The sequence below is a fragment of the Macrobrachium rosenbergii genome, chromosome 50 (genome assembly GCF_040412425.1).
Source record: "Macrobrachium rosenbergii isolate ZJJX-2024 chromosome 50, ASM4041242v1, whole genome shotgun sequence".
Classification (NCBI taxonomy): domain Eukaryota; kingdom Metazoa; phylum Arthropoda; class Malacostraca; order Decapoda; family Palaemonidae; genus Macrobrachium; species Macrobrachium rosenbergii.
Genome location: NC_089790.1, coordinates 9,102,501 through 9,117,478, shown reverse-complemented (window position 1 = coordinate 9,117,478; position 14,978 = coordinate 9,102,501). Strand labels below are relative to the sequence as shown.

At 36.5% G+C, this 14,978-nt stretch overlaps 1 protein-coding gene across 50 annotated transcripts in view; it reads left to right on the top strand.

The window, feature by feature from the left end:
• nab (NGFI-A-binding protein homolog) overlaps window positions 1-14,978 on the top strand; it is a 698,726-nt gene that overhangs the window by 550,168 nt on the left and 133,580 nt on the right. The gene's annotated exons all lie outside the window — the stretch shown is intronic.

The following is a 14,978-nucleotide window of genomic DNA, read 5'->3' as shown; positions in this document are numbered from 1 at the left end:
AAAACAGAACTTTGTCCCAAATTCGGTGGGGATGCCATCTGAAGTGCCCATATTATTTTACTTCGAAGTCCAAGATTGCCTGCTCCCAATTTACTGACTTTTTGAACATAATGGATTTTAATGGCTTGGGATAACTGGAGTTCTTTAAAGTTCCGAAAATTTATTTATATAGAGAGAGGGAAAGGTCCGACCGGTTTGCTATATCGTTATTGAGTTCCTGATACGGGATTTATTCCAATCATTGTAATGTAGGAATGGATCAAAATGTATTATTCCGGTCGTTTGTAATTTAGCGGTTAAATGGGTTCTGTTGGAAATTAGTTTATTGGGTTTTGGACTTTTCAGTACAAAAGCACGTTGGTACATAAACAGTCTATCGCGGGGATTTTGTTATCATGAACTGCCTGTCAGTCGCCCGGATTGTTTCATTAATAGTGAGTCAATTTTTTACAGGAATCTTGTAAATAGATACTGTTGACAGTATATTAATTGGGTAAAGAGACTTATGTATATATACTTGGTACAAATGAAGTAGTTATGTAAATGCGATGATATTTTGACTTTGATGCCTGCATATACCTGTTTTTAACTTTTTTCTTTATATATTTATTTGCCATCCCTATAATATTATAGTTTTCGTCCTCGCGCAAAGTTTTTCTTTTATTTCATAACTGGAATTTCTTTTCCGTGAAAGCTTCCATAGCAAGTTTATCAGGGGCCTGTGTAGATTGTTCAGTACGAATTTGTTGAATTCGTTCTTATGTTGAATAATAGAAAAAATAGCGATACACCTTGAACGCGTATTAACTGAAAATGACCAAATCGGAGTACACCAGAGAATGACTAATTATTGAATATTATATTTCGACTCATGGATTACTGTACCAGGACCCTCGGCCGGAAATCACAGCGCTCAATGCCATTAACACATTCATTATTTACCATCGCATGTGCTGTCACTAATTGACTAATGGTTGTACTGATACATAATGACTTTTGATTGGTCGGGGATTCACAAGACACAAGGTATACAAGATGTAACGGTTGGTGGGGATTTCAAGGAGGTATGTGTTAGGTCTTTTCATGATATAGCGTAGAATGTTCTTGTATATATATATATATATATATATAAATATGTGTGTTTATATATACATATACGTACATATACATTTATATATATATATATGTGTGTATAGCATATATATACATATATACATGCTCATATATATATATATATATATATATATATATATATATATATATATATATATATATATATAGATAGATAGATATATATGATATATATATATATACACAACACGTAAATTCATGTTAAAACTCTCTCTCTCTCTCTCTCTCTCTCTCTCTCTCTCTCTCTCTCTCTCTCTCTCTCTCTCTCTCTCTCTCTCTCCTCCCCGTCATTATTTTTATGTGGTTTAACTACCAGCTGAGTTGTTACATTCCTTATCTCTTTTTCTATCATAGTCCTTTCATTAATGCAAGGTTAATCGACTGTCTTAATGGTTTGTCTTGAAAGAAACATAGAACTATAAAATATTTATTTACAAATATGCTCGTGTTTTTAAAGTATAATAATTTATGTAGATCCATTCGTGACTCTTCTTTACTTGGTTTATTTTCGCTGTTGATACCGTTTTTTTTATTGTGAAAATATAGTGTCTCAGAGAATTAGATTTATAAATATTTTACCATATGTAAAAAAAAAATTCACTTTGTTGAACTGTCATGATGTACGCAATCATGCAAATGAGAGAGAGAGAGAGAGAGAGAGAGAGAGAGAGAGAGAGAGAGAGAGAGAGAGAGAGAGAGAGAACTAATAAACGTCCTGGTCGCCTAACATGTCTTTTTCTGCATAATCCAGATAATGCCATGTTTTAAAAATCCGTCTATCATGATAAGTTATGACAAAGAATTATTACTCACTGGGAAATCGCGTTTGATGATTATATGTCCTGCCATTTTTAGCATGTTGCATTTTACGGAAGTCTCTCTCTCTCTCTCTCTCTCTCTCTCTCTCTCTCTCTCTCTCTCTCTCTCTCTCTCTCTCTCTCTCCAAACAGATACACACTCGTACACAATTTTTTTCTCTTTTTCTCCCTCTCTCCACACTGATACACACTCGTACACAATTCTCTCTCTCTCTCTCTCTCTCTCTCTCTCTCTCTCTCTCTCTCTCTCTCTCCACACAGATACACACACGTACACGATTATTTTTTTCTCTCTTTTTCTCTCTCTCTCCACACAGATACACACTCGTACACAATTTCTCTCTCTCTCTACACAGATACACACTCGTACACAGTTATTTTTTCCCTTTCTCTCTCTCTCCACACAGATACACACTCGTACACAATTTTCTCTCTCTCTCTCTCTCTCTCTCTCTCTCTCTCTCTCTCTCTCTCTCTCTCTCTCTCTCTCTCTCTCTCATACAGATACACACTCGTACACAATTTAGCCATATTATTTTCTCACTTACTGGTTTTAACATTTTTCTGTTCAATAGGGTAAGAGAAGTATTTATTGCTGTTATTTCAAGGAATAATTCTTGGGTATGACTTTAAATGTAACATCTTTATGACTCCAGTAGCAGATATATATATATATAACTACAGCACTAGTTTTGTTTGTCTTTCCCAAATTAAAGTCTCGCCTTATGAAAAATGCAGCGAGTCAATACAGCAAAATGAAGCGCTCACGTGCGGTGCTTCATAAAAAAAAAACTAAGGTGTGCTCATAAATATGATTCCTTGTAATGTAGAAACGTGTTATTATCGAGGCGTTTCGCTACGTTTTTGCGTGCGTCAGTTTTGCATTATCTCGATTTCGCATGATTTTTAATGATATTTTATCAGAGGTCCCGCGTATGTAAGACTTATTAGTTTCGGTTCTTTTTTTTTTTTTTCGAGGTTTGGAATTTGTCTCTCTTGAAGTCTGTGTTCGCTGGGTTTCTTGAAATTATCTCGATTTCTTGTGACTCTCTGGGCGTTAGGATTCCATCAATAATTGCACGAGAATGATTAACGGAGTGTAATCTGTGCGCAGTTCTTTAGAAAGATTCAGTTAAATATTATCCCCGTTCTCATTTTGTAGTTGTTTAATCTGGTATATTCATAATTAATTTCGGTTCACTCTTTTTCATGAACTCCTTTAATTAAGATTAGTGGTTTTGAATGAACCAACTTCTGATGTTGTCTTCAAAAATTTGTCATCAGTTCTCTCTTGCCATGACGAAAATCGAATTGATATTGAAAATACTCGAAGAATATACAATACAGACTAACAAGAGGAAATTATCAGAGGACAGCCGCAAATTTGGTGGTTCCTCTCAGTGGCATTTTAAGATCTGATGCTTTTGGAGATTTTTGCTGAATTTATTCTGTGATTAGTGGGTGCCTACTTTCTTAAACTGTTTTCCCCTTTGAGTTAGTGACTGACTAATAAAGAAAAGATTTAGCTTAAGTAAAATGCTGTAGTATTTGTTAAATTTCAGGGATAATTTAAGAGAATATATTGCTTTATAGATTTGGTAATAATGGGTGTTTTCTTATTGTCGTTTTGGCCATGGGGAAGAACGAAAATTCGGAAGCGCCACATATGTCACTGCATTGTTTCCTATCGTAAAATTTAATAATAATAATAATAATAATAATAATAATAATAATAATAATAATAATAATAATAATAATAATAATAATAATAATAATAATAATAATAATAATAATAATAATAATAATAGATTCACAATTTCGTGAAAAACAATGTGTAATAAAAATCCACAATTACATAGTAAATATATTACTACGTAAAATATGTAAAATAAACCAGTGCTAACGTTAAAATTTTAACGTTAGCGCTGATGAGGAACACCGTTCAAGTGTTCGAAAGTCTTTTGTTTATTTTACATATTTTACGTAGTAATATATTTACTATTTATATTTTATTACATTTTTAATAACAATAATAATAATAATAATAATAATAATAATAATAATAATAATAATAATAATAATAATAATAATAATAATAATAATCATCTTAAGTTCTGTCATAAAAAGTCGCTAAATACTTTACTTTTCATTTTCTGTGAATTCACTTCGATGTCAGTCTGGTACCTAGTGGTATGGAGATTCCATCTCTCCGATTGTATTATTATTATTATTATTATTATTATTATTATTATTATTATTATTATTATTATAAGGATATTCATATTTGTTACTATACCAGCTCTGTTGAATTGACGTTAGTTTATTGTTATTTTGCCACTTTCGTCGCTCGCGTTAAGAATCAGCTGGATAAAACAGCAACTGCTTTAAGCTCTGCGTTCTTTGTTCTTAAGAGAGTGAATAGGACCTCGTCCCACATCTCTGCACTTTCCTAAGGCCACCCGTACCCCCACCCCATTTCTCCTCCTCCTCCTCCTCCTCCTCCTCCTCCTCCTCCTCCTCCTCCTCCTCCTCCTCCTCCTCCTCCTCCTCGACCAAGCCCAATCGTCTTGGCCTTTGTCCTCTGTCCTCTGCGAGTGTAGCGACATAACTCGAACCTTTTTGAATTTATGCATATATTCATCATGCGTGTTTTCCCCCTTTATAGCTATTTTATTTTCCTTGAAGTTTTATGTCTTTGGTATTTTTATGATATTCTTCAGCGGCCTGACTTTTAGTGCTCCTTCATTTTTCATTTTGGCTTTTAAGCCAGGACAGCTCCTCGGTATCCCCTCCCCCTTCCCCGCCTCCTCCTCCTCCTCCTCCTCCTCCTCCTCCTCCTCCTCCTCCTCCTCCTCCTCCTCCTCCTCCTCCTCCTCCTCCTCCTCGGCGTCTTCCATCCCACCAGCACCCTCTTTTTTGTAGGACCCAAGGAAAATGTTTTATCGCGATCGGTTGCAGAATAAGATTTATTTTTATATTTTGGTGCATTGGGTCGTCGTTTACTTTGCTCTCCTTTTATCCCCCGCCCCCCCTTTTTTTTATTTCGGTTCTCTATCGCACATCTTTTCCGTCAGTTTTTTTTATTTTTAATTTCATCAGACTTCTTCTTTTGTTTAGCACATTTTTCATATACGTTTCCTCAGCAGACTTCTGATTTTTTTAAATGCGAAGGACTTGGTATTAAATGACTTAATTTACATTTCTGAAGAATATATATTTAAGTAATAAATTTTAAGCTGTGCTGATCTCGAGTTCATGTGAAAGAAGGAAGGATGTAAATATTAAGAAAAAAGAAAATAGTGAAAGAACGAAACCTATGAAGTACTGTGATCCTCTTCTCAAATTTTGATTTCGAAAAGGTTGGGGAAGAGGTGAACTGACGGGCATTTATTTACAAGAAGCCGGCCCAGAAAGGGAGAAATCTGATAAGAATATGATCTAAATTGTCTGGATGATGTTTTAAATCCAGTTTTATCTTGTGTCGGTGTGAAGGATAATGCAACAACAGAGCTTTAAGAGCTGAGGCGATAAAATAGAATATACTTATTAAAAGTATCCCGCCTGTTCCTAGTTTTTCTTAACTCGTTCTTTCTTAATTCTGCTGTGTTTGCGGCCGCCCTGACAAGTTTCTGACCTTTTGAACACTGATATTATTGAGAGAGAGAGAGAGAGAGAGAGAGAGAGAGAGAGAGAGAGAGAGAGAGGCTAGTTAGTGAACCCTATAGGCGCGTCTAAAGAACTGAGGAAGGGATCATTTGAAAAAATAGTGTCTGTCTGGAATTATACATTGAATGATTGATTCATTGCCACTACCGGAATTCCCATGTATTTTCGACACCGAAAATACATGGAGATATATTCAACAATACAGGTTTAGCCCTCGACGTTCTTAATGTTAATATTGTTGATTCATAGAGTGGCTTCATTCTATTTCCAGCAAAGAGTAGTGAAGGCTAAACAAGTAAAAAAATGCCCCGAAGTTTCTTCGGCGCAATCGAGTTTTCTGTACAGCGTATAATGCTGTGTGAAACTCTTAGCCACGGCCCATGAAACACTCAGCCGTAGCCCATGAAATTTTCAGCCACGGCCTGGTGGTGGTCTGTATTGTTGGCACCAGACGCACGATGATGGCTAACTTTAAATAAAATAAAAACTACTGGGGTTAGAGGGCTGCAATTTGGTATGTTTGACGATTGGAGGGTGGATGATCAACATGCCAATTTGCAGCCCTCTAGCCTCAGTAGTTTTTAAGATCTGAGGGCGGTCAAAAAAAGTGCGAAAGTGCGGACGGAGAGACAAATAGCCATCTCAGTAGTTTTCTTTCACAGAACACTAAAAGCGCGACGAAGGTTCAACAAGATTCCGGGTTTGTCCATTGAGATGTACTCTTGATATCGGAGTCGGTTGTCAGGTCTGGTTTGCAAGTGGGTAATAGGAGAGGCTGGTGTGTAAAACGTGGTATCTGTAAAAAACGCCGACGACAGAAAAAGCATTAGATTAGTAATGCTGCATATACCGGATTTTAATAGTTATTATTATTCCGGACTTACTGTAATTGTGTTCAGTATTTAGTCTCTTAGGAGGAAGTTAGGGTATCAAATCGCAGAAAATAGTAGTAATTGCATAATAATAATTCCAGGCAGGAATTATTAAAATAGTTGTATCGCTTGATTGTAAGGCAGGATTATTATTATCAATGATCATATATAATGTATTGGTGGACTTTCTCTCTCTCTCTCTCTCTCTCTCTCTCTCTCTCTCTCTCTCTCTCTCTCTCTCTCTCTCTCTCTCTCTCACTGTATTGCGGGTATATATCTTTTAATAAACTGTTTTTCTTACACGCGACCTAGACTAATATCTAATTGTCAGATTACTTTGAATATAATCTTCAGTTTTCTGTTATTTTACAAAAAATGCAATTGTGATTTATGTGAGAGATTTGCTATAACAAATTGATACTTATCTTTGCATACGTACGTCATTTATGTATATATATATATATATATATATATATATATATATATATATATATATATATATATACACATATATATATATAGATAGATAGATAGGTAGATAGAGATAGATATAGATATAAATTTCTAATTGAACCCAGGTGACTTAGCTCTTTGGAAAACTCTGAATTTTGATTTAGCATTGAAATGAATGTACCATCTTCTGAAATATAGGGCATAATCGCACGCCAGTGTATGGCTATTCATACATGCATACATACACACATATATACACTTCACGCACACGTATGGCCATAATGAAGAATTTCCACCTGGTGATTTTCATATTCTTAGTTTATCCCCATGATTTTATGTCAAGTTTATTTCCTGATGAACGCTTAAAAGTATTTCATTAGGAAAACTTGTATTTTTCTCGTATTATGAAATCTGAGCTTACCTGTCATTATGTCTTGTAAACATCTGAGTGTTTTTGTAGAATTAAAAGAATCTGGGATTTAAAATAATCAGACGGAATTTTGACGCTGTAGTCTTTTCCATTGATGTTTGTGCCTTCAGTGCTATTATTATTATTATTATTATTATTATTATTATTATTATTATTATTATTATTATTATTATTATTATACGTAACACCAGCAGCAACATCGACAATAACAGTAAGATTATCATTGTAATGTTCTAACGTGCCTTTGAGATGTTCAGAAAAATCCAACTCTATGAAAATCTACGGGATTCGCACACACAAATATAACTTGTCAGTGTGACATTATTTTTTTCACGAACGTCATCTTACTATTGGTAGTCCTTTTTATTAAATGAAATGCTTACTGAGCAGATTGTATCTAGATTAATAATCTCTTATTACACATAAGACTGCATACATTTTTCTCTGTCCCGCAATGGAAGCGAACGTGAAACGCTTTGTCAGTTTTAACTCATCTACAGGAATAATTCCCCTGTGGATGGGTCGCCAGTCGTGATTCTTAGGTTTTACCAAGTGTATGTGTGTGTTTGTGTGTTTGTGTATGCGTGTGTTTGTGCATTGCACGCCGGGGCCGTTTCATCTCCCTCATTGCTAGCTGTAATAATTTTACTTTGCTCCCCACCACCTGCCCGGTTTTTTTTTATATCATCCGCTCGCAATTTCATCATAACTCTAATATCGCAGCATCGTGTATTTTTTTTAAGGGATTGCAGTATAGCAACATTAATCATTTATCATATTAATCTCTTCGTTACATTCTCTCTCTCTCTCTCTCTCTCTCTCTCTCTCTCTCTCTCTCTCTCTCTCTCTCTCTCTCTCGTTTTGACAACAGTTCCCCTCCAATGGCTCTCTTGTATATGACATGAGAACTTTTTTTTTTCTTATGTACCCAATTCCCTATCTACTCTCTCTCTCTCTCTCTCTCTCTCTCTCTCTCTCTCTCTCTCTCTCTCTCTCTCTCAATCGTTCTTGCAATTCATTAAATGCTTTTGGCTTCCCTCTTTTGCTTTCTCTCCCCTCTGTGTTCTTCAGTCTTTCATTTAGTTTACCATTATTGCTCTTTCATGTTTCTCATGCCTTTCTTCAATTTCTCCCTCCCTCCTTCCTTCCCTCCCTCCCCACTCTTACCTCCCCCTTCCCCCGAGCGGAGCGGCTTTAGATATATCCCGTTCGCTCGCTGCTGATCAGATCTCTCTCTCTCTCTCTCTCTCTCTCTCTCTCTCTCTCTCTCTCTCTCTCTCTCTCTCTCTCTCTCATAACTAATTATGTACGGGTACTTTCATGTTTATGTGATTACTCTACATTTATTTATGTAATGTATACACACCGCAAGCATATACACACATGCACACGTATATATATATATACACACACACGTATATATACGAGTATATACACATATACATATATGTGGTGTATGTATTTATATATATATATATATATAAATATATATCTAAATCTGTGTGTATGTTTGTATGTATGTATGCGTGCATGCCTCACCATCTAATATAAATGAACATTCTCTCTCTCTCTCTCTCTCTCTCTCTCTTTCTCTCTCTCTCTCTCTCTCTCTCTCTCGTTCCCTACCTATTTATCTCTATGTCTTCCTGCGTGTGTCTCTCTCTTTTGATTATTACTATGTACTTTTTTTTTATCATTACTTCCCCCTTCGTGCTTTTTGCTCCTATCTGCCTGCATGTTGCTGTGTCCCCTCTTTCTATCTCCCTTCCTTTCTTTATTTCTGCTTCTCTCTCTTCCCTTTCCCCTCTTTGATAATTTTTAGACATTTGTTTTTATCTCTCCTTTTACACTTGACATCTTTCACTCCTCTCATCTTCTCTTTGTGCTTCTTTGTTCGAATATGTAACTCTCTCTCTCTCTCTCTCTCTCTCTCTCTCTCTCTCTCTCTCTCTCTCTCTCTCTCTCTCTCTCTCTCTTTATCCCCCTTTCTCTTTTCTCTTACTACTATTTTTTACTTTTTAATCTCTCTCTCTCTCTCTCTCTCTCTCTCTCTCTCTCTCTCTCTCTCTCTCTCTGTGCCCTTGTTCTCTTCCCTCGCTGCCCTGTCCTCATGCAATTGGCTTTTCCATCTTTATTTATTCGCATTTATTGCATTGTTTGTATATTCATATATCTGTAGAACGCCTCCCATCTGCCAGCCTTCTCCGTATTTCCATTTACTCTCTATATCATTTTGTCATCGTCATTTATTTCATATTCCCCGTCCTTATTTTTCCTCTCTCTCTCTCTCTCTCTCTCTCTCTCTCTCTCTCTCTCTCTCTCTCTCTGTGCAACTTCCATTCGCGTTTCATTATCGTAATATATTTTGTCATTTATTTTGTCTTCGGCAGGTTTCCCCCCCTTGCATATTATTTGACGGAAATTTGTATGCGTAAATATATTTGCATACATATATGTGTGTATATATATATAGATATATATATATATATAGATACATACTCTCCTCGATGCAATTACTATTACTTAGGCATTCGCCCTTCTCGAATTTAAACTTGGGTAATTGTATATATAAGTTGAACTTCAGCTGTTGGGGATTTTTTCATTATTCTAAAAGGGGTTGTTACTTCATTTCCATATCACGTCGTGGATAGAATTTGATTACTGTTATTGACTTTATGTTCAAGGTGAAATGGGATGATTTTATTCAGTATTATTTTACCCCTGAATTTTATGTAGTTTTTTTTTTTTCACATGCAGTGTTAGAGGCTCGAATTATTTTATTTCCCGATGTATTTTACTCGGTTCTTCATTTTATGCGGTTTAGAAATATTATTGTTTGCACGTATATCGAGTTATCCACTTTACTGCTATTCCGTGATAACAAGAGCTACAAGGCATTACAGTCTGTGAATCACTGGTTCTCAATCGTTTCTGAATTGTTTTAAATTAACCGCTGTTTATCTCTCTCTCTCTCTCTCTCTCTCTCTCTCTCTCTCTCTCTCTCTCTCTCTCTCTCTCACTGCTTAAAGTAGTAAATAACCAGAGTTTTGCGCGGTAAAGGAAGCAAGGGCGACACTGCGCAGCTGCGCAGGAGATCGTCGTGAAATATAAGTTTCATTGATAACACTGGCAACGAGTCCGCTCCTGGATTGTCATTGTATGTATTCCTGACATCGTTCTTGGAAGCTCCTGCCCTCTTTCCCCTATGCCGTTCCTCGCCTGTCCTTTTATATTATGTTTTATGGTAGCTTTGTTTTCTCTCTCTCTCTCTCTCTCTCTCTCTCTCTCTCCCTCCCCCGTTTTTTGCCCCCTTCCGTTTTCCAGTTTCATTCCTTTAGCACTTTTCCATATGCTTCTGTCATTTTTGTCCCTCCCCCTTCTCCTCTTCTCCTTCCCCTTCCCCTTCCCATTTTCGTTTTATACTCCACGTTTTCCTTTCGTCGTCCCTCACTCTCTCTCCCTCTCTCTCTCTCTCTCTCTCTCTCCTTCCTTAATCCTCATCTTTCGCAAATTCCTTTTCCTATTCCTCCCCTCCCGTCTTTTTCTTTCTCTCTCTCTTTCTCCCTCTCTCTCTAATACAAGATACGGCCCCTTTTCATTCTTTGCTTTTCTCACTTCTCCCCTTTTCTAAACTTCTCTCTCTCTCCACGCTTTCGCTCTCCTTGTTGCCTCTTTTCCTTTCCGTTTTCTTTTTTTTTTTTTTCAAACCAAGTTTCTGTGTCTGTTCCTTTGCGTAGTGTTTGATATTTAGCTTTTCCTCTCTCTCTCTCTCTCTCTCTCTCTCTCTCTCTCTCTCTCTTGATTTATATTTCATTCTATTGATGTGTTGTGATTGGACGCCTTCCTGTCTTGTTATATTCGATCTTTTTCTTTATTTGCTTTAAAATATTGAGACTCAAGATTTCCCTTATTTCTCGGTAATACTCTTTCTCACAGTCATAGAAATAACCACTACGCTCTCTCTCTCTCTCTCTCTCTCTCTCTCTCTCTCTCTCTCTCTCTCTCTCTCTCTCTCATTTATCCCGAAAATAGTTAAATTCTGGACTCAGCCAAGCCTGTCCGATCTGTAGGAGCATAACCTTTTCATCCAAAGCTTCTCTCCACGTTGAAATCGGCTCCAAATGTTGTTCTTGCGAGTTACCATTATTCCCGGTTAATTCAGTTCTTTATGCCGTTACTTTAGGTGAAGTTTTGTCTTTTTTTTAATTGTTTACGTTTCTAGTTTCACAAGTTGCAACATCATTGCCTCACTTTTTCCCTGCAACTTCTCCCGCAGCTGTCGTTATTACTTTATGTATAAATTCCTTATTTCTGTAACAAAAACGGAATGTTCTTACGTACTTTGCATTATGAAATTAGCATTCAGTTCCTCGCGATTTCCCATTCATTCATTAAGAGATCTTCTGAATTCGCGTACGCGCTCATTCGTTGCAGAATGCCAAAATAAAAGTATAACCATAATTGGCAATTTGAAAAATTATGTAATTACGATGTGTACGGGTTAAATTTTGATTGCCTCTTTCATTTTAATACACAACGCTTCTTTGTATGACTAACGAAATGTGTTTTATATTTCCTGACATACCTAAGTTTATGCCTTGTATGTGAATGGCTAATACTGAGAGAAGTGGTCTTATATTTCCCAGGCCTTTTATATATGCCTACGATACGAAGGAAATTTTTCATTGGGCCTAAGAAAAATTGTGTGGGAGAGGTGATCAGAATCTTAGTCTCTAAGAGGGAAATTTTTGATTGTGCCTAAGAAAAATCATGTGGCATGACTTAAGGGAGAGGTGATAAAAATCTTAGTCTCTGTGAAGGAAATTTTTCATTAGACCGAAGAAAAATCATGTGGCATGACTTAAGGGAGAGGTGATAAAAATCTTAGTCTCTATGAAGGAAATTTTTCATTAGACCTAAGAAAAATCATGTGGCATGACTTAAGGGAGAGGTGATAAAAATCTTAGTCTCTATGAAGGAAATTTTTCATTAGACCTAAGAAAAATCATGTGGCATGACTTAAGGGAGAGGTGATCAAAATCTTAGTCTCTATGCAGGAAATTTTTCATTAGACCTAAGAAAAATCATGTGGCATGACTTAAGGAGAGGTGATAAAAATCTTAGTCTCTATGAAGGAAATTTTTCATTATGCCTAAGAAAAATCATGTGGCATGACTTAAGAAAAAGTCTCTATGAAGGAAATTTTCATTAGACCTAAGAAAAATCATGTGGCATGACTTAAGGGAGAGGTGATCAAAATCTTAGTCTCTATGCAGGAAATTTTTCATTAGGCCCAAGAAAATCATGTGGCATGACTTAGAAAAAATTTTTCATGCCTAAGAAAATCATGTGGCATGACTTAAGGAGAGTAATCAAAATCTTAGTCTCTATGAAGGAAATTTTTCATTAGGCCTAAGAAAAATCATGTGGCATGACTTAAGGGAGAGGTGATCAAAATCTTAGTCTCTATGAAGGAAATTTTTCATCAGGCCTAAGAAAAATCTTGTGGCATGACTTAAGGGAGAGGTGATCAAAATCTTAGTCTCTATGAAGGAAATTTTTCATTAGGCCTAAGAAAAATCATGTGGCATGACTTAAGGGAGAGGTGATCAAAATCTTAGTCCCTACAAGACACTCACTCACTCCCCGAATGCAGAAAAAAAATGTATATTTCTATATTTCTCTGCCTGAGAAACAATTTCACCGTAGACTAGGCTGAATCATTTCGGCCCCTTGACGAGGTGCATGCACGTCCAAACAAACCAGAGTATATTACACTAATCTTCGAGAAGTTTGCTTCCATTTCGAGCTCCTTTTATAAAACCAGGTCGTGGCGTCATTTCTTCAACTCGTAAGGAAGGGAGGGAGAGAGAGAGAGAGAGAGAGGGGAGGGAGGGAGGGAGGGGGCTTCAGGTCAACGAGTTCTCCCTGCTCGCTGCGGTCTCATTTTTCCTTTTGCAATCTTGAGGAAAAGGGGTGTTCCTCTTTGGCTTTTGTTTTTTTTTTTCTGCGTTCGTTTAATTTTTTTTGGTCTTTTTTTTTCAAGCGTGAATTATTCTCTTGATTTGTGTTGTGTTGTCATTCCTTATTGGCGAAGTATATATATTATATATATATATATATATATATATATATATATATATATATATATATATATATATATATATATATATATATATATATATATATATATATATACACATATATATATATATATATGTATATATACATACATAAATATCTATCTATCTATCTATCTATCTATCTATCTATCTATCTATATATATATATATATATATATATATATATATATATATATATATATATATATATATATATATATATATACACATACATACATACACACACACACCCAGTATATATGCGCCTAAATGTACCTGGTGCTTTTACTTAGCGGAGATCCCATGTTCGACTTACCGGCGAGGGCGGGTATATGGGCACAATCAGACACCCATTGCGCACCTATTGAACTTCTCAGAGTATTAGCCCCGTGCTAGGTACACGACTTGGATGGCCATGACCATGGTTAAAAAGGCCATGGGGCTTGCGGCTTCATCCCAAAGGCTAACCCCTCTTGCACCACCTCCTCAAACACAAGAATGAGAGTGTAGTTTTCGAGCAGTGACCTCAGAGGTCAACATGGGTCTTGCCCCACCTGAGAGGGAGAAATAACTTATCCATTTACTTTAGATTTCACGGTTTTTTTGTTAAGTGTAAGAAAGATTGTGTATATATACACATAAATATATACATAAGTGTATATTTATATATGTACATATATGAAAACATGTGTATATGCATATACGCCCGGCGTATAGATAAGTGCACAGCTAATTCATAAGTGTAGTGAGTGTGCGCGCCTGCGCTTCCTTCCCCGTGACGTCTACCTTACCTTACCGTACGGACGTAATTCAAATTGCCACTTCTTATGCAATGCCGTTTTTATCGCCACCACATTGTAAGTTCAAGTTTAATTATATATAATAACCCTAATGTGTCCTGTTTTGTGGGAGCGAAAGAAGCAGACAGCAATTTGCAGCAAGAATTTTCTGTGCAGTTTTCTCTCCGTATCTCTTCTACACCGTTCTTCTTCCTCCTCCTCCTCCTCCTCCTCCTCCTCCTCCTCCTCCTCCTCCTTCCTCCTCCTCCTCCTCCTCCAACTTACACATCGTGACGATTGATAGGTTTTTCCCTCAGCTTCAAACGTTTTTCGTCATTACTTTAAATAACTATAATTGCACTCTGTTTTATTTTTCTTCTTTTTTCCTGGTTTTCTTTTTTTTTTGGGGGGGGGCGGTTTTTTCTTAACATTTTCCTTTTTAAAAGAAAACTTTCAAGTAATGGAATTCCTCTTCGAGGCTATTGCTCGACGTCCAGCTTTTTATCTCTCTCTCTCTCTCTCTCTCTCTCTCTCTCTCTCTCTCTCTCTCTCTCTCTCTCTCTCTCTCTCTCTCTCTCTCTGTTTCGTTTTTCGTGTTCTTTTGTGGGGGATGTTTTTGCTTGTGTCATCTGCTGCTGCAACTTTTGAGGGCGCGCTTGCGAGTCTCTCTCTCTCTCTCTCTCTCTCTCTCTCTCTCTCTCTCTCTC